Source organism: Acinonyx jubatus, chromosome B1 (assembly GCF_027475565.1).
Source record: "Acinonyx jubatus isolate Ajub_Pintada_27869175 chromosome B1, VMU_Ajub_asm_v1.0, whole genome shotgun sequence".
Lineage (NCBI taxonomy): Eukaryota > Metazoa > Chordata > Mammalia > Carnivora > Felidae > Acinonyx > Acinonyx jubatus.
The window spans coordinates 176,463,896-176,491,610 of NC_069382.1; the positions used below are offsets into that span (position 1 = coordinate 176,463,896).

The 27,715-nt window shown below is 36.1% G+C and overlaps 1 protein-coding gene across 13 annotated transcripts in view; it reads right to left on the reverse strand.

Annotated features, from left to right (window-relative positions):
- Nucleotides 1–27,715, reverse strand: part of PCDH7 (protocadherin 7) — a 413,286-nt gene that overhangs the window by 226,959 nt on the left and 158,612 nt on the right. The gene's annotated exons all lie outside the window — the stretch shown is intronic.

Here is a 27,715-nt window from a genome sequence, read left to right on the forward strand (position 1 = left end):
AAAGGTTCTGTGATATCTCTCTGAGATTATTCTTGGCAATAGCTGTAGCCATTAAAAACTTGTGTGTGACTTGAAAATGGTATAAATGTATTTTTTAAAATTACAGCTCAGACTGGTGCTTTTTAATATAAGGTATAAAAATAATAATGTTGCCAGAAAATAGTGAGAAAGGTCGAAAGCCTTTTTTTGCACTTTTATAACTTGAATACGAATGGTTCAAATCATGAGTCATGACTGGACCAATCTACACATGTAGGTTATTCAAGGGAAAGCTAAGAAGAGTTACAGTATTTCCCCCAAATTTATAAAGTGGTTTCACTAGAGACAAATGCATGCTTCCACAAATCTTCCCTTCATTTTATCTCAGAACACTGGCCAGGAATATTGCCCATTGTTAGCTTTTCTAACCCAGTACCTTGCCCTTCATGTACTTATTTGGAGAGGACAGTGTTAATAAAATCCTATCTTTCATTCTAATTCAAAATCAAACATTTAGAACTGCTGAATCCTATTAGGAAGGGAAAACATTTCTCTTCTTTATAATGTTTCACCAAATTGGAACTACAGTATTTTTAAAACAATAATGAAATACTTCTAGTACAAATAGCATATATATATAAACATATATATACATATATATATGTATATATATATATATGTATGTATGTATATATATATATATATATATATATATATATATATATAATGACCCAAAACTTACTGGCAATAAACTCTAAAATCATTACTCTTATTTCATTAATAATACTTCTATTTCTTCACAATAATACAATTGTGATGTTTTAACTTATATTTTAAGTAAATATAGAAGTCGGTATGTATTTACCAGGCTTTATCTTATGTGCACAAAGTTTTTTCATTTTTTTTTCTATTTATCACTCCCAGATGACTGCAAATTATCTGAATTTCCTCAGTCTCACCTCAGAAATAAGGCCACTCACCGTTTCCTAAAACCACACTGTTCTGCACAAAGAAAATATTCAGTAAATACTATTGAACAATAAGCTTTAAATGGCAATGTTGAATTTAGAAAAGGACAGTAATGGTCATTCAGACATATCACTTCAAGACATAGCAATGGGTCACACACACACACACACACACACACACAGAAAGGACTGTCAAATGCTATTCTTGATTCTCAAATCTTTAAAAAAAATTTTTACGTTTATTTATTTTTGACAGAGAGAGAGAGAGACAGAACATGACTGGAGGAGGGGCAGAGAGAGAGAGGGAGATACAGAATCTGAAACAGGCTCCAGGCTCTGAGCTGTCAGCACAGAGCCCGATGCTGGGCTGGAACTCACAGATGGCGAGATCATGACCTGAGCTGAAGTCGGACGCTCAACTGACTGAGCCACCCAGGTACCCCTCAAACCTTTTAGAAACAGTCTTCATTAACCCAAGAAGAAAGATCAAAATGAATACAGAAACACTAATACATACTAATAAATTGACAAAGGAAAGTATATAATAAATTATGAGAAATGTTATTCCATCTCTATATAAAAATAGAAAAAACGGTGATGTTTACGTGATGGGAGTAAACTCAGAATCTGTAATTAAATGCTGGTTCCACCAAAGTAGTAGTACGACAGCACATGGGTGATAGGTTATGTTTGTAACAAAAAATGTCAAAAATAAGATAATTATTTTTCTATCATGTACAGTATAACAGCTTCTATGAATCTGTGTATTTTCTGTGACTATTTTAATTTCCATGAATTATTTTAGGTTACATATTAAATTTAATGATGAAAAGAAAGCTGTTTTAAATTTAAAATACTAAGATCTATTTATATAATAAAAAATGTCTAGATTCATGAATGCTTTTTGTATGTGTAGAAAAACTAAAAAATAAATAAATAAATAACACCTAATGGATGAAACAAAAATAACTGACAATAAAAATCCAAAATAGAGAGTATCATACAATGAATCATGAAAAATCCCATCCGTCATTTTTTTAATGCTTATTTATTTTTGAGAGACAGAGACAGAGCACGAGCGGAGGAGGGGCAGAGGCAGAGGGAGACACAGAATCCGAAGCTCCGAGCTGTCAGCACAGAGCCTGATCCAGGGCTCGAAATCACAGACCATGAGATTATGACCTGAGCCGAAGTTGGACGCTTAATCGACTGAGCCACCCAGGCGCGCGCGCCCCCCCATCCGTCATTTTTAACCACATTTTAAAATATTCCATTACAATTCAACAATACCAACAATATCAGTATTACATTACTATTTCAAGGTCTATTTTGATAGTTTTTTGTAAACAAAATTCTTCTGGCAAAGTATTTAAGTTGGCTATGTGAACCAATTAGTGCAGAATCCTAAATTCTGAAGGAAAACCCATTGATGCAAGGGTTAAGGTTTTGTTCCAATGGTAAATCAGACACACAGATTAGATGGATAGACAGATGATAGATAAATAGTAGATAGGTAGATAGATAGATACAAGATACAGATAGAGAGACAAATAAATGGGCAGATAGACAAGTATTTACATACCATCATTCATCACCAGTTTGGGTCTATTGAGAAGATAGGTTTTACAGCAGAAGTTAAGATAAAGAAATCACATTTTTTATAGATTCTCAAAATGCCGACTCAATAAAAAATGGAAAGCACTATGTTGACTGTGTGGCATGACACAGAGAATGAATTTGCATTATATATATATGTACATATATATACATACATATACATATATGTATATGTATATATATATATATATATATATATATATATATATATATATATAAAACTATCACTTAGTTAATTATTGATACTCTGGAGTAGCGTGGTTTACATGGGGATTCTTGAACCTAGATGTGCCTTAGAATGGCCCAGAGAACTTGTCAAAAAGCACCAAGCCAGTACAGGGCTTCAACTTAAACCCAATGAATCAGTGTTCAGAGTGTGAATGGATATCAGTAGTTTATAAAGTCCCTCTGGGTAATGAAGAGGCACAGAGAGGAAGGAGAAACCCTGCAACTGAAAGCAGTCAAAAAGACAAACTCCCCAGGAAGCCAGGTGGCCCTTTAAGTATTCCTTGATAAAGTTCCTCTGGAGATTGAGTAGAACCATGGCTTCATCTTGGGGTGCAAAAGTATGGACATGAAGACATCTGGTGACCTGAAGTGTCTGAGCTTTGTATTATTCTGTCCAGAGTGGTAAATGATTTCTTGTCTTGCAAAGACAAGCTGGTCTTTCTAAAACAGGAAAAAGCACAAGGAGAGGAGAAAAAACTGTCAGCCTTCTAGCATTTTGAAATTGTGAAGATGTGTTCAAAAATTAAATAAGTAATGCAAGAAAAGGGTCTTCAAGAAAAGCATTCCAAAAATGTTGAGTGGAAAATGTGCGACAATTACACACAAGAGGGAGTGGTAATCGAAGATTTTATGGAGGCAAATGAATGCTCTAATTGAATAAGTGAGATTGAAGATGTGTTTAGACCATTTCATGCAAAGGAGTAGGAAGAAGAAATGTTGGCGGCAGAGAATTATGCCAAGAAAAAGTGAATTATGAGAAAAACATCAATGGCAATGGGCAGCAAGGCGTTAGAATGTCGGGATGCTTGGATTTACTCATTATTTCACTATACGTACATTTGCTTTATATTCATTATCTCTCAGGGTTTCAAGGATGTCCCAACATTGTTTTTACAAATTAAAAAAACTCAAAATCGTATAGGTGTGTATATAAAAACAGATCAAGTATAATATAATTAGGTTTCCAATGAAATGGAGATACAAAAATATGCCATGAAACTTGCTTAGGATTTAGGGCAGGCATTGCAAAGGAAGGGTTTGTAGGTTGAGACTTCTAAGGATAAATTGAGAAAGTGGGGATAGACTATTAATTTTCAAAATAGGACATAAGAGGATTACAGTTAAAAGAAAAAGGTGTGTGCAAAGAGTTTTGTTTATTTATGCACAGTTCTATCTTTCTTCATTTTTTTCTGAAAACATTTGCTTTAAGGTCAATGTTTGAAGGCACAGCTAAAAGCCCCGTAACATAAGGTACAATAGGAATGAATGAAATCAGAGAAATAAGTAAACTAAGAATTAAAAAAAGAAATTAAAATAAAATTACAAAGGCAAGGTAAACAGTTAAACATGTTGAGTAATAGGATGTATGGTATGCGTGTGTGTAATGAAAAAAAATGTTATATTGGAAATAACAGAAAAAGGAAAGGATTTTATTCCAAACACCTCTATAGTTTCACTATTGACCTCAATCAAGTTAGTTGACCTTTTGGTTCTTTTGCCTTAGGCTCAGGGTCTAAAATGGAGATAACGATACCTGCCCCTTACTAACTTAAATTCTCTGAGAAATAATCAGATGGTTTACAAAATAAAAACCTGAAGCTTCCTCAAAGAGGGAACTATAAATGGTATCATAGCTGAGGCCAAAGCTATATAACTAGAGTGATATCTTTTATTACGTTTTAGGTTTTTGCTTTTTCCTTTTCTTGTCTGTTTGGTTTTTTTGTATTGTTTTGTTGTTGTTGTTGTTTTAATATAGAACTTGTTCAGTAATCCACAAAGTTTCTAAATAGAATTTTAAAAATTCATATGAAATTTCAAATCTAATTCTCCTGTTAATGTGGTGCTTTTATTGTTCAAATGCAAGCTGCTCATAAAATAAATATGTGCATACAAGGGTGCCATTTTTTCAAAAGGTGTTTGAATCTAATCATCTATTGGGCATGAATGTCTCTGCGGTCACTTCTTTTGGAATGTCATTTATCAACTAATTGTTCCTCCAATTATGACACAGAGGAGAATTTCACTGGAAGACACATCCTACTACAGGGACTTTTCAGATATTTTAGAGGTCGTTGCAAATATATTCAAAGATATTAACTCCAGATAATATGCAATCCCTAAGGCATTAGACGTATCTTCCTCCTTATCCCAGGCCCCAGTTGATGGAAATGCATCAGAGTTGGCATTGATTTAAAGTCCTAAAGACTTAGAAGAAGCATTCTCCATTCTTTATGTAATTTTATTCACTTCATTTTCTGAAAATCTAGAGGTCCAATGGGAAATGGGCAGAAATGTAATGGAGAGGTCTTCTACCTTCTATACGCAGGCTGTGGGGAGCCCAAGGTGGTTGCCTTTTTCTTCCCTCCCTTATTTTTTGGAAATGCTCATGAGTCCTTGGGTAAGAGGTGTATGAATGCAGTAAACATTTCCCTATAAGATTAATCTCACAGACTGGAAAGGACAAACACAGAAAATAAGGATTTAAATTCGGTGCTGTGGGGTACACAATGTAACGTATTCAATAAATTCATTTGCTCTTTAATATTTTTGATACTCTTTTTTTTCTGGAAAATGTGAACAGATGTTAAAATTGATAGATCAGTAAACTTGGGATTAGGAGAAATTTAACCTGCTTGATGAGGAAGGGAGTTAGACTATATTTTTATCTTTATCTTTATCTTTTATCCTTTTTTTTTTTTTTTTTGAGAGGAAGGGAATTTAAGAAGGGTAGGGGCAGAAAGAGAGAGAGAATCCCAAGCAGGATCCACACCCAGCACAGAACCCATGCAGGGCTCGATCTCACAGCCATGAGAGCATGATCTGAGCCCCAATCAAGAGTCAGAAGTTCAACCATGAGCCACCCAGGAGCCCCTAGACTATATCTTGATTACAGAAATAAAGCTTGCATTCTAATGACATTATGGCAATGGGCATAAAGCATTCATGAAGGGAAAATGTGATGAACATTTGATTCATTATTTTTCTCTAAAATTGCATCTCTATAACTGATAATGCAAATTGCCAAACAGTAAACCTAAATCTAGGCAATATAACAGGTTTACAGGTCACACGAGATGTTACCAGAATTTCTACTTCAAATATGAGCTGGGACCAGATATCACCCTACTCTTCTTCAGAAGGTTCAAAGGAGGTCAAGTCAATACATTTCACATTCATAAGATGATTGAAGGAATTTTCTTAAAAAAAGTTTTGCTTTGGGACACCTGGGTGGCTCAGTCAGTTAAGTGTCCGACTTCGGCTCAGGTGGTGGTCTCATAGCTCGTGAGTTCGAGCCCCACGTCGGGCTCTGTGCTGACAGCTCAGAGCCCGGAGCCCGCTTCAGATTCTGTGTCTCCCTCCCTCTGTGTCCCTCCTCTGCTCATGTTCTATCTCCTCTGTCTTTCTTAAAAATAAATAAACATTAAAAAAATTTTTTTAAAGTTTTGTTTTGTTTTGTTTTTACTGTCTAGAAGGCTGATGTCAAGTTTTACTAAAGGTATGATAATTACCACAATTACTATTTCATCTTGCAGATTCATTAATTTTTTTTAAATTTTAGAGACTCATAAAACCACTCCCTTTTTGAAAGCACTGGCATAATAACATGTAGCATTTATAACTTGAAACATTGAGAAAATTAACTTTGAAACGAATATGCTATTTTGTTTTCAGAATTCAATAATTGCCAAATATATGTGACATTACGAGGGGCTACCCATTAAAAAAAATCATGAAGTCCACTGACAGTTCCCAAGAAAAGCAATAGAGACCACATACATATTCACAAGTAGATGGATATTTATTATTTATTCTTCATTGTTAATTGATTTAAAAAGTGACTATCATAGAATCAAAGCACATTTTATGGCCCATAATCAGACATTCTCAAAGGTATTTGCCCTCTACCTGCATTAGCAAAATCTTCTGAGTGACAGCCTGCACAGTAAAAACTTGTTTTCTTTGATAGGACAGTGGCCGATTTAGAAAATGGTAAACAACTGAGGTGAACTTCAGAAATATCCTGCTGTACACAGTACTTGCAGTAAAGAGAAAACATAACCTCGGGGAAGAGTGCAGGAACTGTCCACATCTTATAACCTAGTGACTCCATGTTTATGGGGATTTCGTTTGCAAAAGGATAAGACCCTAAGGATGCCGCGGAAAGAACTTCAGGGTAAATCTCTTTCCTTATTGAATACTGCTCTGCGTCTTGCAGACAACTTTATTGAGGACTTTAAATCTGCACCTTCCTTTTTAGCTTCAATAGTTTTTCATAAATTGTCTCCTTATCTGGAACTCACATACAGCTGTCTTAGTCATATCAATTATTTCTGAATGGGCTGAAAAGGCTTTTTTATTTTTTCCAATTCACTTAGTTACGTCCATCAAACAGACTTCTAATGACTCTCTTTGTCAGTCATAAAGCATTGAAACAGGCATGGAGCAGAACATCGCAGCATTCATCAGGAACACTACATTTTAATTTTAAAGAGGATCTAGCTAAGTCTGTGAGATCTTTCTTGCAACGGCACAGGTACTTGATTAATCTGCAAACATTTTCAACTGACGTCAATGGTTACCGCACAAACATATCTAGGATTCCATAGTGCCTTAAATGGAATACGTCTGGCAGGACCTTCAAACGAACTTTAACCAGGTCTTTTAAACTTTTTAGGGGCATCTTCTCTGGCTCACATCTCAGGATTTTTCCATACTTCAAACAGTTTTTCTTTCTTTCAAGTCAATAGCAGATGAAAGGATATTAAAAAGTAACATGTTGAAACATTTGGACTAGTTAATTAAAATGCTCATTGGGGAAGGAATAAAATAACTGTATTTATTTCTTTTGACTTGCACGTGATTACATATTTGACATTATTGTTTATGTTTGTCCTACACAGGTTGAGGATGCAGATGATACTTTATAATTCTTAGTCCAGTAGATAACAAACTACCTAATGTTGCAAAGGAACAGTGATATCAATATTAAAATAGTGGCCGCTACGTATTGTAAAGGTACTATTTATTTTACTCCTGCTATCACTTCTCATTTCATCCCTACATGGGTCATATTATATTCTGATTTTGCAAATGAGAAAAAAAAGTTAGTGAATTTCAGTATTTACGCAAGAACTACTCTAGTCTAAAAATACAAATGGATCTCCTATTTCCCACCCCCTCATGAAAAATGGCAGGAAACAGAATAGCCAAAGCCTAAAATTCTTAGCAAATGAATGCAAACTTTTTTTTCTAAAACTTTTAAAATAGGTATTATGCTCTCAAACACAAATTGTGGGTCCTCTACACTGTGGACACGATTGTTTGATCTATCTTTTGCTCTATTTACTGTCTATAGACACCTGGTCCAGGATTAGCAAACTTTTTCTGTTAAGAGACAGAAAGTAAATATTTTAGGCTTTGCAGGTCACAGGTCTCTGCCCCCACCACTCAATGCTGCTGTTGTTGTGCAAAAAGAGCCACTGAACATACATAAATGAATGCGTATGGCCATGTTCCAATGATACTTTATTTATGGAAATAGAAATTTGAATTTCATATAATTTCCACATTCTGTGAAGTGTTATTTTTAAATTTTTTTTCAACCATATAAAAATGTAAAAAATTAAATGTAAAAAGTACAACTTTTCTGTTGTATTGACATTTTTAAACATTATCGTGAACTTTTCAAGTAGTGTGTAAAATCCTCATAAGCAATCTTTATCCATTATACCTCTGTGTCAACGATCGTGCCTTGAAAATAGTTTATATTCAATTGTCATTTATTGACATGTTTCGATATTTCTTGTCCTTTTTGGAAATAACTCTTCTTTAAAATTTTTTTTAATGTTTATTTATTTTTGAGAGAGACAGAGAGACAGAGAGCAGGGGAGAGGCAGAGACAGAGAGGGAGACACAGAATCTGAAGCAGGCTCCAGGCTCTGAACTGTCAGTACAGAGCCCGACGCAGGGCTTGAACCCACAGACCATGAGATCATGACCCAAGTCAAAGTCAGACGTTTAACCGACTAAGCCACCCAGGCGCCCCTGGAAATAACTCATACCTGGGGAATCAGAAGAACTGGATTTAAGTACTGGCTCTGGTATTAAGTGTGAAATATGGGGAAAAGACTAATCTTCAACTTTAGTATGTTTGACTTTAAAATGAAGAAGTTATAGCAGAAGATATTTAATATCTTTTCCCGTTTCTTAATTCTCTGAAACTGTAGAAGCTGGGTGTGTTGGATTAGGGAATCAATGGCTGAAATCAGCGATTGTAAAGTAGACTTTGCTCACCCATTAAGAAATTCCTTAGAACACTGCCTGCAAATACTAATGCATCTTGGAACGCATTTACTCACCAAATCAAGATCATGAACAAAAATATGCATAATAATCCAATATCTTAGTCAATTACCTTACTGAAAAGTTACAAAAATGGGAAGGTTCCTTCAGGCTTACCACTTTTCATGAAAAGGTAAAGACATTCATCTGAAATGTCAGCTCCTTGGAATATGTTTGCCTAAAATCTCACCTATCCTCTGAAACTGCCTCTTTTGTGATTCCCTTTTCACTGAACCACGTGAAAATGCTGAGTTCCTACTGTGTGCTGAAAACTGTGACATCTCACTCATTTCTCAAAGGTGTGAGTCAAATAGCAGAGGTTGGCAAGGTTGGTATGGAACAGAATGGTGAAAGCATCTTGGGCCACGCTTGGGTTGCACCTCCTACTTCCTACTTTATTTGAAACTCGGCACAGTCCCTTGTAAGTTTCTATGTTTACACTCACAGAGAAGCAGGAAGGCAGGAGGGGGGAAGTCCTACTTAGAAAAAGAGAATATTGACAAGCAACTAATGAGAAAAATACTGTCTTCACAAAGACATTCAACGCAACAAAGACTTACTAAGCACTTGCTTTGTGCCCACCACTGTGCTGAAAAATCTACATACTGCAAATCCAGCCATTAGGCTCAGTTGGGCACGTGTAGATTAATCACACAAAAGCACTCAGAATGCAAGCAGAGGTTTCTTTTCCTTTTTCGTTTTCCTTTCTTTTGCTATTGTGATAAGCATCAAAAGCTCAGTTCACATGCCGCTCGGTTGCTTTGCATGACTACTCTACACACCCATGGGGTTCCAGAAGCAGCTGAATGAAGTCGATAAACCTATGTCTTATGCTACGCAGTTGGAGTTAGTCTGTAGCAGTTCAAGGGAGCAATGCTGAAGAACCAAGTGGAACCGCAGGAAAACTGCTCAGGTTTCCAGCTACTAAAACATAAATGAACAAATAGGCAACAATAACAAAGATGAAAAATAGCCTTTCAGAAGCTACCTCCTAAAATACATAGAGGCTTAGGCGCACAGATAGAAGCCTGCCTCACGAGCGCCCGACTCTGTTCTCCCGTACTGAAGTGAATGAAAATGAAATGTTCATTTTAAGATTCACTCAAACAGATGCTCCGGAATTTTCGTCTCCTTTTTCCTTTTCCATCTTAGACACTTCATCCAAACTGCACCTGGTCAATCTGTTTAGGAGACTATATACATTTAAAAACATTTACTTTTCCCATCCTATGGAATGAAGTTTTGTGCCCTTAAATAGCATCCCTTGGTCTGGATGGATTACAATGTCTAACAGGAATCAAGAGAGACACACGGAGAAAGGCTCTGAAGTGGTACTTAAACGTTTAATTATTAAACTCAGTTGAAACCTCATTCTTGAGCCAGAACAGCCTCTACACGGTGAACCTTCTGCTACCCTGGTGAACTCATTTTCTCTGCCATTCCTGCCAGCTTACTTGTTTTATCTCACTTACCTGCACTTCGTTCAAAAGACAGGCTACCAGTGTCCATAAAACGTCCAAGGAAAAAATGTATTCAAAGCCCATATGCTAATTTTCATCTCTCAGTGCAAGTCAAATGACTGCAAAAGAATCAGTGGATATGGGTGTTGGTAGACAGAAAAATGGACCACGATGATGTCCACATTCTCGAATCCCTGGAAACTGTGAGCAGGCAACCTGACGTGCAAAGGGGGATTTATTTTTAGATAGAATTAAGGTTGCTAATCAACTGACCTTAAGACAGGGAGACTCTATTGGACTACCTGGGTGGGTCTGATGTAATCTCAAGGATTTTTTAAAAATAGGAAAGGCAGAAAAAGAGATCAGAACGATGCAATGTGAGAACTGTCCTCACCCTTGATAACTTGGAACAGAGAAGAAAGGGGCACAGGCCAGGTCATACAGGTGGCCTCTAGAAGCTATTAAAGGCTGAGAAGGGAACAGATTTTCTTCTAGGGCCTCCAGAATAAACGCTACCCACCAACACCCTTATTTTTGGCCCAAAGGGACCTATTTTTGATTTCTGACCTCAAAAACTATATGACAAATTAGCATAGTTTTAAGCCACTAAATTTTAGGTAATTTGTCATAGCCCACAGTAGGAAACTTAGAGGGTGAACCATGAACCTGAGGTGCAGTGGGGAGGAAATAGAAGTGAAGCATTTGGGCTTTGGTTTCACATTTATGAAAGGGGTTAGAATCATCAGTCAAATGCACATTAGTGTTGCGTTCCTAGATCACCCCACCTATAGGATATTGAGAATTAGCATGCCATTCTATTTTTTTTTTTGAATGTTTATTTACTTTTGAAGGAGAGACAGAGGGCGTGAGCAGGGGAGGAGCAGAGAGAAAGGGAGACACAGAATCCAAAGTGGGCTCTCGGCTCTGAGCTGCCAGCACAGAGCCCGAAGCAGGGCTCAAACTCACAAACTGCGACATCATGACCAGAGCCAAAGTCGGAGGCTTAACCGACGGAGCTACCCAGGAGCTCTTCCATTCTATTTTTTTTTTAAGTTTATTTATTTAGAAACAGCGAGAAACAGGCGGGGGTGGGATGCAAGTGGGAGAGGGGGAGAGAGAGAGAAAAGGAGAGAAAGAGAATCCCAAGCAGGCTCTGCATTGTCTATGCAGAACCGAGTGCAGGGCTCAAACTCACGAACTGGGAGATCATGACCTGAGCCGAAATCAGACATTTAACCAACTGAGCCACCCAAATGCACCAGCATGTCATTCCAGTAATTATACTTATTTTATAAAACACTCAAATACACTGTGTTACATATTTTATGTTGAAAGTGTTCAGCAAGCGTAAAAATGTTAAAATCATCTTTATAACCCTATTTTCACATTTATTATTCTTTTAATACAGTGAAAACACCAATACACAGGAAAAAAAATAAAAAAAAAGGAAGCAGACTACGTCTCTGTCCACTTATACAATTGAGGAAAAAACACTTCAAATTTATATTTTGGTCCTCTCTTATTGGATAGCTAATTGGATATCATATTTGGGGAAGCCCACAGACTTTTAAAGCAGAATACCACAATTTCTTTTCCTGATTTCAACTCCAAGTTGAACAATTTTGGGCCACTGACCTAATTCTTCTGAGCCACCATTCGTGTTTTATAAATTTAAATGATAATCTCTCCATTTTAAAGATGCAAGCAAGATCCAAGTCCATCTCAGATATGTAATAGATAAAATCTATAAAATAGATTTTACATTGTAGAGTGTTCTATGAATGACAGTTGTGACTTGAGTCCAAAATTGTGTCCATAGGCACACAGGAAGATGAATTATTTGTGTAATAACTTGAGCTTTTCAAAGGAAAGAAAGAGAAATAAATTCACCAATAAATAATAAGTAAGCTTGTTGGCATTTCATGATTCCTTAGGGAAATGAGAAGCCTCACAACTTGACCCTAATGTAAACCTCAAAAGTAATTCATATATAGTATGACAGGTAGTCGGAAACACTGACGAGAGTTTAATTTTCAGTCATAATTTTAAAATGCAACCTAGATGTCCAATATTTGTCATATATAATTTCAATATTAAATGCCATAAGAACAACTTACTTCATTTACCACTTCCTTGAGAGAAATGATTAAATTCTTAAACTTACAGATAAGGGGCATTTTTAAGCAAGACAGAAAAACAAGCCAGGTCCATGAGAAATAATGTCATAAGACGATCATATTTTATTACTACTACTAATTTGGCTTTCTCAGTATTTTTACATTTCACCTTTAGAAGACACTTAGTGAGTATAAAAATATTTTTATTGCTTTTTTTTTAACTTTATGGCTTCCTCAGGGCTCTGACTTTTTTCTTCCCCCACAAGTTCATATACATTGCCATTTGTACACATTATTTCAGTGATTTCTTAATTTTCACTTTAGAAGTGCCAAAACGATAACACTTTGGGCACTCATAGTTTGTAAAATTCATTATAGCATATTAAACCGTTCAACGCAGCGATGTTCCTGCCCCTTGGATCTCATTATATGCATCCGATGTTTTAAGAAATAACATTAATAATAAGCTATGTAATTAACTCCTATTCTGGAGGGAAGCAACATAGTTTTGACATCTCTCTCTCTCTCTCTCTCTCACTCTCAGTCTCTTTTTAGTGTTTAACTTCTGGTTTTTTTTAATGACCGCTATTTATCTGCAAAGATTATGAATTACCTAGGGACGGCATATGTCATCATTGGCCAGTCTGACAGAGAACCCTGAAGTAAAACACAGCTAAGCGAGAGACTAACACACTCCAACAACTGATCAATAGAAAGAGAAACACTTTAGGGGGTAATCAGTAATTGGTAGCAGACATCACCTGGAACATATTGAAAGAAGACAAAGCCTCCTTAATGATAAAGTTGACAAAGAGTCTGCACTTAAAATGCATAGTGATATTCCCTAACACTCATTGATTGCTTACTATGTGTCCATTGAAGCTTATTTAATTGTCACAATAGCACTACGGAGTAAATGAGGAAACCGATGCCCATGGAGGTAAGTGGCCCACAGTCAAACAGTTGCTAAGTGATCCACAGTCTGGTTCTTACTCACCAAGCAGTAGCTTGGCTTTCATTGAACCCTGAGAAATTGATAAACAGAGAATTAGACTTCCGCATATATTGATAAGAGCACTGGTATAACTAAACCATAATCTAACACAGATGAGCTAATAGAAAAGTAAACCTGGGGTGCCTGGGTGGCTCAGTCGGTTAGGCTTCCAACTTAGGTTCAGGTCATGATCTCACAGTTCGTGAGTTCGAGCCCCGCATCGGGCTCTACGCTGACAGCTCAGAGCCTAGAGGCTGCTTCAGATTCTGTGTCTCCGTCTCTCTCTGCCCCTTCTCCGCTCATATTCTGTCTCTCTCTCTTTCAAAAATAAATACACATTAAGAAAAAATAAAGAAAGAAAGAAAGAAAAGTAAAGCTGGATTACAAAAAAAAAAAAAAAAAAAAAAAAAAACAAGTCCTTAGCAGAATAAAGTCAATTATTTTAGCCGCTTCTGATAAGTGTATTTCACGGGTTCCTTAGGCTTAATAATTAGACATTCAGATTTGAACTCCATTGGAAATCATCTGTAGTTTATGCTTATGTTTAAGCCACTTGTAAAGAAAAAGATATGTACTTTCACCATATGAGGTTAAGTAATTTTTAATTTTTTTTAGAGAGACGGAGATAGCATGAGTGAGGGAGAGGCAGAGAGGCAAGGGAGAGAGAGCGCATCCTAAGCAGACTCCATGCTGCCAGGGCAGAGCCCAACATGGGGCTTGAACTCAGGAAACCAGGAGATAGTGACTTGAGCCGAAACCAAGAGTAGGCCACTTAACCGAATGAGCCACTCAGGCACCTCCCTTAAGTAATTTTTTAAAAGTCCAATAAACCTTCCTGCCTTGTCCTACACAAGTCAGCTATTCTCTATTCTTGCTGCATATTTGAATTACCTGGGAAACTTAAAGAATAGTTATGCTTGGACTACATCCCACACTACTTTGTAATAGGGCTCAGTATCTATGTCAGCAAGGTTGACGATTCACTTTGATCTTAAAATAAAATGGGAAATCAACCTAATTTCAATCTACCTTGGCTACCAAGAATCTCAGCACTCAATTACCATATATTTGTAGGCCCAAGTAGGGTAGGTGTATTTTCTTATTCTCTCTATGTGGTTTTTGAGGTGCTATTTCTATTTTAATAGTCTCATTATGTGTTTTGTCATAAAATATCTCAAATCCTTTTGGAAGCAGATAACCTACATTTTGAAAATGATTATAGAAAAACTTAAAATGAGTGCTTCTTATCATTCACTTTATCTACTTTGGGAAAAATTGGCTTGGGTGTTATTTTTGTAAAGCCATAATATATTCTAGAGAAAGTAATTTGTAATTAAAATCAGCCATACTGGGGGTTTTATTCAGAAACAAGATGACTAATGGAGTTTTATTTATTAGTTAGTATGGGAATGACCAATGTGTCATTAGAGATACAAGAAAATTCATCTTTAAGAAGTTCTCTAATATGTACCATGAGATATGTAAGACCTATTTTGCTCCTCAGTTAGTCTTGTATGGCTGATGATAGCTCTATTTTTCATGTTTCAAATGCATATTGCTATCTCTGACTTTATTTCCATATGATTATATTTTAGTTCTTCCTTTAGGACTAGGAAATCCCCATACATAATGCCATCACATTATGAAGCATTCCTAAAACCATGGCTTTACCACCTTTTCCTTCTTTGAACATTTCTTGTGCCATTTTGTTCACATTCTTTTTCTCCCATATAATCTCAAATCATTCTGCTGATATACTGCATCAGCCATCTAGAACAAATCACCCTTCCTCTGTTCTGTGATTTCCATGCACTGATTTGTGAATACCTATGTCAATGGTAACCAGACTATTTATGTGTTGCCTTATAAATGGTATGTTGCTCCCTTCAGATAACACAGTGTCTTAACCTAATTAAAATCCTTTGTGCCTTAAGAAGATCTTTTGTAAGCGGTGTAAATTTCAAGAATGGTGTATCTGAGGATTGAGAGAATTTGAGGAAGGAGATTGAATTCCTCAAATCATATTTATTTCACCTATTCTCTTAGTGGGAAAATAACCCTGGACTGGTAGTTGATACCTAAACATTCTCATTCCAATAGCAATTCAGAAACGTTTCCTGGATCTCTTTGTTCACACTGGCTTTACTATTCACCAGCTCTATGATACAAGGCAAGATTCTTAATTCCTCTAAGTCTAAACTACTAATCTCTAGTGTGGGAGAAAACTGGGAACACTTACATCCTAGGACATAGCCAAGGGGCTTAAGTTAGACAATCCAGTAAGTCCTAATATTTGTGTGTATGTGTGACCTAACTCAATCCCATGCCTGGCACCATATTTAACAGATGAATAAACTGAGCCCCTGAGAGGTAAGTGCTAGGCATAAATTTACAACTACCTTCAGATTCCACTGGTTTTTAAATTCCCTCGCAGGTCTCAATAAAAACCCAAACAAAACAAAACCAAAACCAAAAACCTTCTCAAATGCAAGTTATGGTTCACTTCATGTAGAGTTTCTCCCATGAGGCTACTTTTATGGTTAGAAAATAGAAACATGTTAAGCCAATTTGACCGAACTCTACTTTTAATGTATATTTATCTCACCACAAATTGGGACACTTAACTTCTCAATTTTCTTATTAAGGTTGAACTACAAATGTACCTTTGGGGGGAAAGAGAGAACATTTCCAATGTACTCTGGAGTTGGATCAGTAAAGGCGACCATTACAGGACTGAGAGCTGATTGTACCAAGCTGAAAAGATATTTCCCATTACGGCCTAACCAGCACGTATAGTGACCTAATTGGCTAAACTTTGAAGTGACGTCTCAAATAAAAACACTTCAGGGCGGATATAGAAAATACTAGAAGTTACGGAATGACTGTTTTGATTTAGTAGGCTGTAACACAAAGTATTGGTAACTAAATGAAGCAACAAATGAGAAAAATGATTTTTCAATCACACGTTTTCCAGCCCTTTAAATATTTGCAGTATCCATTAAAAAGGAGTTTGAAAGGCAAGTTAGTAGTGCAAACAAAAGGACTGGTGTAGAGCAGAAGTGGGAAGTGTTTGCGTTAACTGTCCAAAAGCATGCCGCTGTCCATGTGTGTTCAAAGAGAAGTGCGAGCTGCAAATAATTCACTTTTTTGTTTTAAAAAGTAGGATATGAACTCAGTATTGTGACACCTACTTAACTATGACTATAAGATATAGTAACTATTTTGAAGAACTAAAACTTTATTTAAAAGTTCTCTATCAAATTTTTCACATTTTCATTAAAATTATCCACACAATTAGTCTGAATTAGTGTGCTTTTACTATACGTAATTTGTTAAATTACTGTCTAAATCATTCATCTGTAAGACTAAAAAGGGAAAAAAAATCATTCCTTGCTCCAGCGATAAGGTTTGCATGACATTCAAAGTACAAGACAGTTCATAACACTTATAAAAATAGATTTTGGGGGTGTCTGGGTGGCTCAGTCGGTGTAGCATCTGATTTAGGCTTGGGTCATGATCCGATCCTAGTCCGTGAGTTCCAATCCCTCGTAGGGCTCTGTGCTGACAGCTCAGAACCTGAAGCTTGCTTCAGATTCTGTGTCCCTCTCTCTCTCTGCCCTTCCCTTACTCATGTTCTGTCTCAGTCTTTCTCTCTCAAGAATAAACATTTAAATTTTTTTAAAAAAATAGAATTTTGTTATTTTTATCATTATGGTGGTTAGAGCCCAAGAGAAAAAAAAAAAAAAAAAAAGAACAATTACAGAAACAAACACATTGAGAGTCAGTTCAGCATTGGAATAGCTGTCCAAATCAACAAAAGCAATTAAGTTGCGTTGGAAAAAATAAAAATTTCAACAAATAACATTGTATATTTTGTTTAGTTTCCAATTTCACAGTAGGAACTCAGTTCTTGTTTAAACCCATATAACTAAATTGTGAATTAAATGCTCTCTAGACATATCAAATTTACAGTCCAAAATGCAAATATAACTGGATATAGCCAGAAGTTGTTTATGATGTAGGGAAGGGGAAAAATGCCATTAGAATACTTAGAATTATGTCATGGAGTTCAGAAAGAAATGATAACCCTTGCAACTCATTATTGCTTATGTAGTGAAAATTATTCTTGCTTACAAGATTGGATGGAACCCTATGAATACCTCTCACATTGAGCCAGAGATTTATGTAAGGTGCATTAGATGAAATGGGGAAAAAAAAAATAAAGCATCAATAGGGTTTTTAATTATGGATATGCTCATTGCACAAAGGAGATATCTTCATTGCCCACACCCCTTTATGTGCACAGTTTGACTTTGAATGGGTTTACTGTATTTGTTCGCCATATAGTCAATCTGAGTAAAGTGACATCTAAATAGGTGCCAGAGCCTATCCTTAGGGTGACTGGCATCAGTGGTCTTACATCTTTTGTTGTTGGTGAGGGGGTTGTGTGTTCCACACCCTGGGATGGTCTACAAGGTAGCAGGATAGAAAATGACCTCCTCAAAACTTGACCACTGGTTATGTACCAAAAAAAAAAAAAAAAAAAAGTGTTGTTCTTCCTCCTCTTGGGAGCAAAATTATTAGGGAAAAATAGCATTTTGTGATGGGAAAGCAGGTGGGAGATTGGTGAGATTGACACTATTGTGAAGCACAGCTATACTCTACCATTCATTAGAAATGCATCACATGTTCCTATAGCCAAACGGTTTCAGAGCACTATACTAAGCTTATGTTTAAAACATCACTTGCATTTTCTGATTATTTTACCTATGATGCAGAAGTACTTCTATTGTTCTTTACAGCTAAGATCATGTTATGGACCCTATCGATCCCTGCAAAAGAAGGTATAGGAAAAAACATACACGTGGTAATGTAGTGTATGTCTTCCTGAATAGACTAAAAGAGTCTCCAGAACACAAAATTCTGTCTTCCTTCGCATCCTCCACCGCCACTGGCACAAAGTTGATATACTCATTGTTTTTGCTGAAAGTTCCATGTTCCTATTGAAAATCTGCTCAAATGTAAAAATATACAAAGATTTAAAATTCTGTAAAGTGAATATATATCATCCTTAGTATAAGAAGATAAAATCAATGCATGACATAATACAATGATAAAAATAAAATAACAATATAATAAAAATAAGTATAATTTATTTAGCACCTGCAAACTTGCTAAGTAGAATGTTAGAGGTTTTACATATGTTGCTTCATTTATTTCTCACAAGAACCATATGGCATATGAATTACTACCTCCATTTTAGAAAATGAATCTGTCTCAGAGAGGTTGAATAGTCTCCCAACACTAACACAGAAAGGGGCAGAGTCAAAATGTAAAGCCAGGTTCTGGATCATTCCACTCTTGGAGTTACTCTCTAATCTAGTAGTAGTTGTGTGGTCCATACTAAAACATCTGTGTTTTTTCATAAAGTATTTCTAGTTGACCAATGCTTACATCAGCAAGATCATATACCTGGATTAAGCGATGAGACTATGACCCCAAAACACAGACTATTCTTTTCCCAAGGCAACTGGTCTCTATGTCACGGACTTGACCTCACTGATACCACACTCCAATCAATGAGGTTTCTCTGGAAGTTGAAACTTCAGGGAGACTGGTAAATATAATTCACTAGTGCATGCTTTGCCACATCGCAAGTGTTTTCTCCTGACAACTTCTCACTTGGTAGGACTTTAGCGGAGTTGCTCTTCAAGGTCAGAGTTCACTGTCATGTGCTGTTTTCTGCTTTGATGTCACGCCAAAGCCTGGCTCAACTGGTTTGCAAAGTAAACTTCAAATATCCCACCCTTTCATTGGAGACAATGCTTTAGAATATGAGGCTCATTTTCCTGGAGGAATGATTTCTTTCACACAAAATAAAATAGTCCAGGCAGTTAATAAGTCATTATCAAGACTGAGAGACTCCAGATCTCGTTCTCCCGGGAAGCATACAGATACCTGGTTGGTACCCTGCACTGTCACACAGAGAAATATGACTGGCGTTAGCCATCAGTGGCCCTCTTCTACCAGTACATTTATGACACAAATCCTTAGTTGCTGTGACCTAAAATTGACCATTCCCTGGATCCTTAATCTAGCACATTCAACCAAGGTGACTCATGCAGGTATGTGTAAGCACTGGAGTCCAGTTTTCATATGGAAGCCAATTTTTCCTATTTCTCTGCAATGAGAAATAAAATATTGAGGACCAGTTAGTGGAATAAATAGCACATTTTCTTGCTAATGAAATTCACCTCAGGTTTAATCCCCAAATGGGATTATAGTTTCTGGAAACATGGCAACACATATCTTTGCTAGATATTCATAATCAGCTAAATGAGCCTTATCGCCAGGAGATGAACCTTCCAGATTACACATATAGCAAGGCACATTTCTTCAGGCTATTACCTCACATCTCTGCAAAACCGAGTATATGCTAAATTACTAACTTTAAATTGAAAACTGGAAATAGCCATACGTGATCAAGAAATCAGAAGGCAGACATTGTTACCTCCATTGTAGCATTGTAGTCTCCTGAGTACTGATATTTGGTGGTACTCTGAAAAGTAACTCGAATATATATATGTGTGTGTGTGTGTGTGTGTGTGTGTGTGTGTATGTATATATATTCCTCAGGACAGATGAATGCCAATTCATGCACATTTAACTTAGGTCATATCTTTTTTGGAAAGTAAAAATAACCCTACTTATTAAGTTACCACATACTTTGGGGAAAAAATAACACTAGCAGCTTGGAAAATTTTAAATTAATTTTTAGACAAGTGTATTGTCTGATCCTTGTGTAATGGAAAGCAATCTAGTTGAAGTTTCCAATGTTAAGATTATATAAGATGTGGCATTGAACATATAAAATGTAACAGAAAGTAATTTCTTATGAAGAACATATAAAATGTATTCAGAAATTTCTAATACTTTTTATTTGTTCAGATTCTCTAATACTCATATTACATTTTAAACAGTGATAACCACACTTCAATAGACTAGTCAGATTTGATGAGTAGGCAGCTACCATATGGGTCAGAGTGATTACTTGTGGGAAGAAGAGTGTGTTTGTGTGTGTGTGTGTGTGTGTGTGTGTGTGTGTGCTCGTTTTAACTGTGGCAAGAAGAAATGGCTGAGGTAAACAAGAAATGATAAATTGGTGGGATTTATCCATGACCATACTACAGTACGGTCAGCACATACTATTTAATTGCTAACTGTCCACGGTCTTAATCTATGAAAGGGCCCATCAGATATATTTCCTTCATTTTGGGAAACAGAATACAAACAATCAATCAATTCTTTGTTATGTAATTTCCTCTATGCATTATATTCAATAGGAAGAGAGAAAACATATGAATAACATTCTAGGATGTGATTATTCATCTCACAAAATAGATTCTTCATTTAGCAATGATTCATTATTTAAATTCATGACAGAAAAGTAGTAGTGCACTTAAAATATATAATTTCTCACAAACCAATGCGGTATAATTTATTGCATAAAAAAGTCTCCACTTCAGAGTTCTGCCTGGAGGGACTATTTTTCCCTGTTAGCATTATTTGATTTGGTTTCTAATTCACTGTGAAACATTCCAATAAGTTTTAATACCTTCTCAATTAATTTGGGAATAGTTGGATGTGGGATCCGTCTTCTGAATTTCCTTCCCTTTTCATGTATACCACATCAATATGCAGTTCAGGGAGCCTGTCTCTCCACATAGCCTATTTTACAACCAACAGATAATACTTTCTATATTTTATCTGATAAGATGTTTAGGGTAATGTCATGTAAAAAGCCATTAACTTATTCAATATTCATACTCACTTGACAGAATCTCTCTCTTTTCCCTGTGTATTCTATGTTAAATGCATGTCAGTTCACGTAAATTCTTGAGAAAATTTTCCCAGAACGCATCAGTTGAAGGTCTGACACTGCACATAGTGCAAAATAAAAAAAAAAAATCACCCACAGTGTTTTTCTGAAGTAATTTATGTGCTGGAAACTCTGGAAAGTGTAGTTTAATTCTTAATAAAAAATGTCAATGATAAACTGGGTTGGGGGGCAAGCAATCAACTAACTGCTTACAACACTGTAATTAAGTTAAGAGTTTCATGTTAATCAGTAAGTGACCTTTGGTCATCTTTCCCCCTTCCCTTTGTAAAGTTTGGTGTTGCTGCTGTTGTTTTATTTGGTTAAAGTTTCAAACTCCGTGGATTTGGATCCGATGCTATGGTAGTTTCACTCACAGGGAGTAATCATTTCTTCATTATGGGGGAGAGGAAGTCTTCAGATGCCAAGATCCTAACCAATCATCCACTTGATCCACATGTAACTTGCTGTTTTTAATTATATAAATTACTCCACATATTTATCTGCAGGAAATGGCTCTCCGGCTTAGGTCAAAAGCAGGCTTAATATTTCTACACCACAATGCATATTAAAAAATGAAAGACTGAAATTACAGCACCAGAATTCAGATCCTTTCACAGAGAAGCAACACTTTCAGTCCATTTAGTAAAGAGCCTGCTTCCATTTCCTGAGTGGCTCAAAGTGGTCAGTGTACCTCCCAAATGTAATCAATGTGTTCTCCTATCCCTGGTAGGATAGAGATAATTGTTTACTATAGCATGAGATTAAACTAAGTTAGAAACCCAATTAACTATTTTAATGACTGGAGAGGGGTTAATAGATGATTCAAAATGACAGTAGGTAATTGCAGGCTTCTCCCTCATTTAAATAGAGCTAGTGAAAGCGGTTTTAAAAATGCAGGCAGATAACATACCAAGTATGCTTTAGTATGGCCGCAAAGCGAGCTTTCATTTTTCATCAGGCATTTGTAGAGCAACTACTGTGAGCCTATGCCCACCCGTGGGGAACTTCCCCCCATGTTGCTTCAGCATGACTAATACCAAAAAGAGACTTCCACTTTACTGGGTTTCTACAATAATTGCAAAGAAAATAGTCCCTATTTTAGTGGTGTTGGTTACCTCACTTGGATAGTGCTAACACATTATCGTTATCATTTATTTTACTAGGTAAATATAAAGTTTTAAGTCTACCTTTAGAAATGAATGATATGATTCATTTTCAAGAAAGGTTTGGTACCATGCACTACTACGTAAATATCTTGTGCATGCCATTCTTCCAAGAAACCTATCAGACTGTTGAGTCTTTTTTTCTCTCTGACCTTGAAAAGCATTAAGATAAACTAGTGACTTGAACTCCATTATTGTGCATCAAAAGAGATTATCTCTTTTAGAAGATTCTCAGTGTACAGGAACAGAGTTGATCGTATATTTAGGTTTAAGTATTCGAAACATTTGATTTTCAGCAGTCGATATTGACTACACAATGATTAAGAAAAATAACAAATGATGAAATCTAATGCAATTCCATCTTTTAGCAGACAAATAAAACAAAGTACATTATAAATCATGTAGTAGTCTAAAGTATCTATGTTAAGCATGCAATTAAAATGAAAGTATATTAAGTGTGTAGAACATTTTTTTTCTATCACCTCGGCTTCAGAATCCTTCAAATTAAATGAGTATGGATTGCATTAAATGAAAATCAGACACACTCGGCATGCAAATTATAGCTCTCTTTGACAGTGATTTTTATTTTGTATGTTTTAAAGGATATCTCTATCAATACTGGTCAATAGCAAATTTTACTCTAAAGTTTTTATTTCTGAAAGGCTGCTTGAAACGTCTCCTTAGTTTATGGCTTAAATCACCACAAAGAACTGCTGTGTATATAACATAGCAAAAACATAGAACATTTTCTTTGATGTCTATACTGATGCCCAAACTGAACTGATCTTGATTCTTCTATGTTCAATACACAGCTCTATTGCTCTCCTCGTCCCTTTGTCTTGCAATTATTTATTCATAATTTATTCTGCCTACCCCGACTTCTTATTTAATAAAATCAAGGCTGATTTTTTATCTGCTGCTGAATGAGAACAAAGCAGCTTTTCCACATTTTTTGGACTATAACTTTGTGAAGTTTATTAAGATATTATCTTTTAAGTTTCTTGCTATTGAGGATCATTCTGAAAGTTCTCTTAGTATTTTTGTTTTGTTTTGTTTCGTTTTATTTTTAGAGAAAGAGAGAGAATGCACGCATGAGCAAGAGAGGGGCAGAGGGAGAGGGAAAGAAAGAATGACAGAAAGAATCATTTTTCTTTTTTTTTTTTTTTTTTTGCAGTTCATTTATTTTGAGAGAGAGAGAGGGCATGCATGTTCATGCAAGACGGGGAGGGGCAGAGAGAGAGAGAGAGAGAAAGAGAGAATCTGAGAATCCCAAGCAAGCAGCCTGACTGTGCCACCCATGTGCCCCATTTTTATTATTTTATATTCCCAAATCTTTGTAATGTGGTCTAAGATCAATTTACCATAGTTTGTACACTGTCTTTAAGTTTTTAAAATATATTTGTCTTTAAATATGTTGTCTTTATTGAACGTTAATCGATGATATTCTCAAACTCGCTTTACTATGGATAGTTTCAAACACACACAAAAATTCAGGAACACTGTAAGATATGTCCCCATGCACACATTGGCCAGTCCCTACACTGTAATCGCAAGAGGACACCTGCCTTCACCTCTCTTCTATGCACCTCCCTTCCTCTCAAACCACTGGAAGCAAATCTCAGATATCACTTCATTTCATCCATATTTTACTCCTAATATCTATAAAATATGCACTATTTTAACCTAACCACAACAGCATTATCACTTTTAAATAATTAACAATAATTCCTTAATACCATCAAACTTCTAGTCAGTGTTTGCATGTCCAATTGTTTAATATATATAATTATTTGTCCTATGTTTTTGAAACAGAATCTAAAAAATTCCATATGTGATAACATGGCAATTGATTGCTATGTCTCTTTTAATAATAGGAATTCTATCTCACTCTATTTTTTATCTTGCCACTTATTTTTTTAAGAGAAACAGAAATCTGTCTATCTATCTATCTACCTATATGTTGGTTGCTGTATTATTTCACAATCCAGATTTTGCTGATTGCATTATCACGGTCAAGTTCAACATTCACCTCCATCCTATGGATATATAGCCATATCAGATCCTGTGTGTGTTTTATAAGACTACCTCAGAGAAAGTATCTACAATATTCTCAATGTCTGATTTTTTAAATTGTGGCAGATCCATTACATAAATTCATTTAGAAAGCTTCATTGTTACTTCTATTATTAAAATTGAATGAGTGCCACACGAATGCAGACATCAATTTTATTGAATACAAGTTAATGTTTCTACACATTCTAGCAAACAAATTTTCACGTGCAAGATGGAATTTGCACGAAAAGTGTTGAATATAAAATTAATAAAATTATTTAGGCCAAATTATAATAGCATTTTTCAATTTTTTTGGTGATCAAAATGTTCCCCAAAATGGAAGAAAAGCCTCTTCTTATGTCTTTCATGAAGAACTATGGCAAAACATGTTATACTTTGGATAATGAATATGTGTCTACCTTCTGACGTAGGCCTCAGTTGCATTTAGCACTCGACAATGTTGTCCATTGTGTTAGAGACAGCACAATAACCATTCATTGATAGCCTATTAGATATTCTACTGTTCTGGGCTCTTAGGATATAAAGATGAATTAAAGAAGTATTCAGTAGAATATGAAGAGAGACACATACACTTGAATGATTGCTGCAGACTTACTCTGGTATAAATGTGCCTACAACAACCTCAGCTTTGACAATTCAAGTTGAAGAGAAACAAGGGTTATTTCAAGAAATCTGATATTCTTACTATCTACAGAGGATTATTATTTAATCATAACGACCTTAGCATACCACTGCTTTATTTGCCAAGAATAAGATTTTAACCATATTCACAGCTCTTAAATCTCTCTCTCCCTCTCTCTCTCTCTCTCATACACACACACACACACACACACACACCTCAAAAAAGGATTAAAGTTCCTTGAAAAAGACTGAGGAAATAATAACATAGTTTCATATTGCTTGTTATGGTCCATGTGCTATTTTGTTTGGCACCTATTAACTCATCTAATTGACTCAACACAATATATAGAATAATACAAATTACCATATATGAGAAAACAGTTTCAACAACTTGCCTAATGTCTCACACTAATAAGGGACAGAGCCAAGAGTCACATTTCAGCAATGTGACTGCAGAGTCTGTGATTTAACCACTATGGCGCACTGCTCCTTAATCAAACCATGAAAGGGAGAAAACACAAGAGAAACAACTAATTGCACCATCTAGACCGGAATCAAATTGGTTGGCCTTGGATTCTGCCTTGTGACGTTGTGCAATGTACGTCATGCTTCCTTCTGTCCATAAAATGTAAATGCTGACAGTGCTTGCCTCACATGAATTCTGTAAGGATTTATGAAAATGATGTGTGTAGTATTTGGCAGGTAGTGAGGTGTTCAAAAATGTTAGCTATTATATTTTTCACTATATGCCCCAAACATAGGTCATGGTATTTAGAATTTGTTCTGAAAGAAGGAGGCCCCCGTATGTACTATATAATATTAAAATAAATAGAAAATGAGGTACTCATGGAGAAATATTTCTTCACCTGCCTTCCACAGAAATGAAAAGTTATAAAAGGAGAGCAAAAACGGTAAAGAAAAACAACTTGCCAAGAAAGAGTAAAGAATACTGGCACCTTTCCCAGTTACCTCACTTGCTATTCAGTTGAAACTTACCACAAAACTGTTCTTATTCCCATATTACAGTCAGGGAAACTGAGTCCTGTTGGTTATTCAAAATCACACAGCCAGGAAATGGCAAAAAGAGGCAGATTTGAAATCGCATCACCCTGACATCACAGATTTTATTTCCTCACTACCCCCGTGCTTTTCACGACAATGCAGAGGGTCATAAAATCATTTTAACGGATTGCAACCGGGATTTAAAAAAGAATAGAAGACAGGAAAAAACATTAGTGCACATCACATGAAGTGTAAGCAATTACTGGTTGATGGAAGCGTTAATCTTATGTGCATGGGTATATCCATGGGTCTACTGAGTTGCCATGGAAATTGTATTTCTTAATGTCTGCAGCGTTCAAAAAACTTAGAAACACATAGTACTGTGTCACATTCCTCATGTTGGTGTAACAGTCAGACAAATATTTCCTGATGCCCAAATACTGAGGCAATCCTGTAATTGCTTAAACCTATACATTTTCTGAAAGTATCTCAAGAAGAAGCCACATAAAAGAAAAATACATACAGATGCACACGTAGACACACACTTGCATGCCTATAGGTAGTGTGAAGCTTTCTGCCCTGCCTCACACTCCCGTGAAATACGAGGAAAATTTGGCTTGATGGTTATAACGTCACCAACAAGCTGAGTGAGTTGATACATCTATTAAATTTTATGCTCCTTGGGTTTTTCCTCTATAAAAAAGAAGATAACAATTCCTTCTCTCTAATTACCTCCGTGGGACTCTGAGCTATTTAGGCAAAAGTCGGTGCAGTGATTTAGAGAAATAGTCAAGGGAAAGGTATGAGCGTGGGCGTGTGTGTGTGTGTGTGTGTGTGTGTGTGTGCGCGCGCGCGCGCGCCCGCGCCCGCGCACATCTATGTGCGTGCTTAATAGGAAGACACCACGGCTGACCAAAAGAATGGCAAAGTGTAAGGTAACAAGGCAAGTGTCTGTCACAGTGAAAGAGTAATCACAGCTTTGTGAGATCATAGGACATCCCTATCGTCTGGCTGGGCTTGTGGACAAGAAGAGTCACTGGTGATAAAATGGAAAATACGAAGTGCTTGAGAAATGGGGTGGTCTCCACCGATGCGGAAAATATCGGTGTGCCAGCAAAGAGCAGTACCTAGTAACTTCTGGCATGGCTTTACTTCCCAGTAACTGCAGCTATTGCTAAGGCATTGACTTCCATAAGCAAAAGTCTTACTTTGTTTTTGCCTTATTTCAGCTCTTCAAAGACTAAGACGTGCAACGAAAGATTGATTTCCCCA